Below are 5,073 nucleotides of genomic sequence, written 5' to 3'. Positions count from 1 at the left end.
GGCTGGAATTCAGAGAAATAACTTTCTATCAGTATAACTTGTCAATTAGCTCGGAAATGGCTGTGCATCTGCGTGACGAATGGTTATTTTAAATTGTCATCATATTGCGCATGTACACGTGCCGCGATTCCTATCTGCAGACATTTTTCCAGAGAGATTATTTATCTCGTTATCCATTTTTTATTCATCTTTGTAGGAAAAAAAGCAAAAAAGAAGAAGAAGCTATCGCATCAAAAGATAAAACTGCACATTTTTCATTCTTACTTTTCCTATGCGCTTCTTAGCTCTAAGGGAAAATACTACTATCTGCATGTGATACAGGATTCTGCATACATAATGGTATTGACATAATACATGCACAGTGCTGTGAGCTTTCCTGTAGCTTCATCCAGTGAAATTAGTCATGTGGCTGACTCCAAAGATTTAAAACGAAACCATCTGATAGGGAAGAGAGGAATCCTGGGAGTGCTGCCTCATCCCTGCTATCATGAATCCCCTGAGCTTCCACTATGGACAACTCCGAGGATGCTAACTGCTGGTTCGGTGCAGTGTGAATCCCTTTAAAAACATTTGTCTCTGCTTGATAATCAACTCTCAGAAATAAAATATAGTGTTCATAAGTCATGTTATACTACAGATGTTCACATACAGATTGTTTTACAAACGCATATTAGCATCTGAGGTGTTTGATTTAATGGAAGGACAGATAACATATGGTGTAATGGATTCATGTGCATATGGAAATGTGTCTCATTTAAACGAGAGGCCATTTTCCAGATGATTTTCAGAGTACGTTGCATTCGGGACTTTAAAGGACATCCTGTTTGTGTAGGAAAAGACCACACTGTTTTGCTGCCGCGTTTCCAAACCTTGCTGTCATGTCAGACATGATGCGGCAACATCTGCAACTGTCAAAGCATTGGTCTCTCTTGACCTGGACTGGGAGATGGGAATACGCCCAGAGCAGTATTGGGCACCTCAGTGAATCTCATTACCATAAAGCAGCGGAGAGAAAAAGCCAGACTTACGCAGCATGAAATATATAACTGTGTCCCCCAGCCAGCTGTGTTGTCATAGCTCATGGACAGGGCATGCCACGAATGAGCAAAAATGTTTTGAAAAATTTATCAGCACTGAAAATGTTGACACAAATCAACATGGTCATTTGCAGTGTTTACTTCCTTTGAAGGTGGTGGGAATTAATAAAAGCGGCGACAGCGTCCTGTGATGCACTCCAATGTGATGTCGGTCTCAGAGTGGTCAGTGCAGCATAAACTTGGCTATGGCTCCCACCGCTTGGCCTCTCCTGCTTTATCTAATCACTCAGACATGGCCAGGCCTCAGGCATGCTGCCCTGACTCTACACTAGCTCCGGGCAAGGTTGAAGCAGAGGGTACATTGGCTAAAAGCACATCCACAATCATATCCCCAAGATTATCTACAGTAGCACTCAGACATCCTCTGCACCGCTCTTCTCTTCTTTTATCTCATTCAGGTTAGTTTTATATTCCGGTAAAATGGACATTTCTGTTGCACAGTAAAAATTCAGGGGTTGAATGAACATCTGAGAAGAACAGCTAATTAAAGGTGCATAATAAATGAAATGTGTATTGAAGTTTTCCTAATAGTGCTCATAACTAATTCTAAATAATTCTGCTCGCAACTTTGTTCATACACGACAAATAAAAGCACCAATTAGCTTTTACAAAATCTTATGTGCATGCAAATTAGGGGCTTTGACTGAGATTTTGCCTTGCAGTTTTAATATAATTTTGTCAACCAAATATTTGAACTGTGCAAACTTTCATGCCCTTTGAATAGGCCAAGTTTGTCGTAATAATTTACGGGAGCTATGATTCAGCTAATGAAAAACAACCAGAAAGGTCACAGATTTGTAATCACAAAAGAAAAGAAAAAATGACATTGCGCCGCCACCACGAGATGAAAAGTGATTGTATGACACGGCTCCAAACTTGTGGTTGTGTGTAAAATAAGGTTGTCCTTGAGCAAAATTAAGTCACAATCTTGAAAATCTAATAAAAAAATGGAATCGTCGATACTGCCACCGCCCCCATGTCACGTCTGGTTAGGGTTGTCAAGCAGAAAAAAACACGTGTTGAAGTGCTGCGAGTCAGTCAACCTCCGGTAACTTAGCTACAGCCAGTCAAAAGATGGAGACCCATTGACAGAACTTGAGCTCCCTCCTCTTTCACTGAAGTGTGAGAAAGTGTGGAAGTATTTTGGATTTCCAGTAAGTTATGTTAATTACGTTCGCTTTGTCGACAAAAAAGCCACAGTTTGCAAGCTCTGCTACATGCATGTACTATGTGTGTTTACCATTGCACATTAGCCTACCAGCTAGCGGATATTCCTTCTGCTACTAGCTTTATCCCAACAAAAACGCACAGTTGAATTTCAGCCTGTATGCACGTTTTGTTGACTAAACCGAGCGGCTTATATTGGTTATATATTAGACAGAACAACAAGTTAGCGGACTGTCGTCTGCCGAGTTGCCCTCTTTACTCTCGGTCTGCTCAGCTGCTGTGCTGGCTTGATGGTGTTTTAAACCCCCAACTATCCCCCAATTTCCACCGGATGCGTAACGGCCGCGGATCCGCTCCGGAACGGGGGCGGAGTCATTAGGTTTCCATTAAAGTCAATGTGTGTATTTCCATGGACTGCGGAACGGCTGAGTCCCAGCTCCGTGCCAGCTTTGGCGATCCGCAGCCCTCCGGAGGAGATATACAGAGCTTCTATTTTTGCCATAGAGCTCCGCGGCAATTCAGCACACGGCAGATAGTGCGAGACTGGAAGTCGAGCACAGAAAAGAGATAAAACATCCAGTTAATTTTCAAAATAAAATAGACCGTGCTCAGGGCGGATCATTTTTCCCTGCACTACATCTTGAAATCACAGCACAGAGTTGTTTACTCTCTACTCCTCTGGATGGACACAAACTGTAGTTGGTTTTGTGGTTCTATTCTACATGAATTCGTGACTTCAGCTGTCAGTCATGGCTGCAGCTGTTTCGCAACAAATCCGGACATCGTGGTTGTCGACGGATGGCGGCGCACGGGGCCGACACGCAGCCGTGATGCATCCGGTGGAAATTGGGGGTTAGCCTTCAAGGCAGCACTGCGACTGTCGTCTAAAACCATCTTAAAACTGTCACTCCCCAATGTGAGTCGAGTGCAGATGTGAGTTGCGCAATGCTCAGATTTAAACAATTTACAGCATGAAATAGTAAACGTTTCTCATTACAAACAATACCAGCAGATGGAAATCATTTCAAAAACGTTTTATGATTGTTTGATTGCTAACGTTAGCTCAAAATGCCATGCAAGTGACAGCCTTTGTTGTGTTTGATGCTACCTTGCAGCCAGCAGTGAACAAACTTTGTTAAATAGGTCCATCTTTCCTCTATTGACATTACAGAAGTCTCTCGTTAACATTTTGTGTGCTACTTGTCGCAAAGTGACACATGCGCAACTCACATCTTCATCCTCGCAAAGTGACGCATACGCGACTCAAATCTGCACTTGACTTACATCGGGGAGTGACAATTGTCATTGCCTAATCCTGGTGACGACGTTGGGGGCTTCAAACACCAAACTCCATGTGTTGCGAAGCGTCTGCCCTCAAAATTGTCACTAAACTTTTTTATCGTTTCAATTCATTGACAAATTGTCAAATATTCAATTGATTGAATATATGTCATTGTTACATTATTTTGTAAATACATTTTTTAAATTTGACAATGTAATGTGATACATCGCAAATAAAGGTCAGAAGTTACATTGCATACAAGTGTAGTCTAGAAATGGCATAGCAACCTGCGCTTAAAAAAATTGAACCGTGACCTTAGATTCGAAAATGTAATCGAATTGAGGATTTGGAGAAATTGTGACACCCCTAGTCTGAAAGTGTCTGACTTTCCTCCAGTTCCCAGAAGTGCCCCATCCAGCTAAAAACTCAAGATATGTTGTATCAGTAATCTCTCCACCTCTCTCTGCGTCTTATTGGCTGCAGGTCTAATGAGGCATCAAAGCAGCAAGGCATCCCAGAGAAGAGAGGCCTCCTCGGCACGCTTCCTATGATGGTCTGGCAGAGGCAGCACTTTCAAAGCATAAAGTGGGCATTGATAAACGATGGTTGAAGGCTTCCAAAGAAGAACTGGCTGCCAACATCAACTTTCTCTCTTTTTATGCACTTCAATGTGAAAGGTAAACTATGTACTAGGGCTGTGCAATTAATCAAAATGTAATCGTGATTATGATTTCGGCTCCCAATGATCACATACACAACAAAATAATTGAAAAAAAAATAATTTAGCTGTTCTGAATGAAAAATTTAAGTTTAAATAGGAAAAGTATTAAGGCAAATTTTACAGTTTTTTTTTTTTTACTGTTTGTAAGTCCAGTAATTACAACATCTTTGCAGAAGTCGACGATTAATCATGTTAAATTATTGTGATTTCAATATTGACAGAAATAATGCAGATTATATTTTTTCCCATAATCGAGCAGCCCTATGCACCTATGCAATATTTTGTTAATCTACAATAGAAAAAATAGGGTGAATTTCCTGTTCTAAGTATATCAGCTGAAAATCTGTTTTTTTGCTGACATCCACTGGTTTAAAGTAATACTTTGACATTTTAGGAACAAATCTTGCCGGTAGCTAGCAGTGAAGATCGACATCATCTGTATGCTTAATATGAAGGAAGCTAGCTTAGCATGAAGACTACAACAAGGGGGAAAGAGCTAGCCTGGTCTGTCCAACAGTAAAATACATTTGACAACTAGCACCTTTACATTTTAATAATTAACATGCTGTTTTGTTTGTTTACTTTGTACACAAACCAAAACTAAATCTGGAGTCTCGCTAGTTGTCTAGCAACCTCACGGTGACAGCAACACTACGTTATTTACACTTCAGTTGTGTGTAGATCAAACAAAGTGGATGTAATGTATTGAATAGTGAGCTTTAAAGATATTAGTATGTTGTTTTTAAGACAGAGCCCCGTTTCAAGTCTTATCTTAATATCCCCGTTTCTGTGCTAATCTAAGCTAA

General features: G+C 40.7%; 1 long non-coding RNA gene across 1 annotated transcript in view; it reads left to right on the top strand.

The window, feature by feature from the left end:
• The first annotated feature begins 328 nt into the window (after positions 1-328).
• LOC116687999 (uncharacterized) overlaps positions 329-5,073 on the top strand; it is a 14,739-nt gene continuing 9,994 nt past the window's right edge. Inside the window, exon 1 of the long non-coding RNA XR_004331676.1 lies at positions 329-339. This is a non-coding gene — a long non-coding RNA (uncharacterized LOC116687999). The remainder of the gene's footprint in view (positions 340-5,073) is intronic.

This window comes from Etheostoma spectabile, chromosome 4 (assembly GCF_008692095.1).
Source record: "Etheostoma spectabile isolate EspeVRDwgs_2016 chromosome 4, UIUC_Espe_1.0, whole genome shotgun sequence".
NCBI classification, from domain to species: Eukaryota; Metazoa; Chordata; class Actinopteri; order Perciformes; family Percidae; genus Etheostoma; species Etheostoma spectabile.
This window is presented reverse-complemented; position numbering and strand designations above follow the sequence as displayed.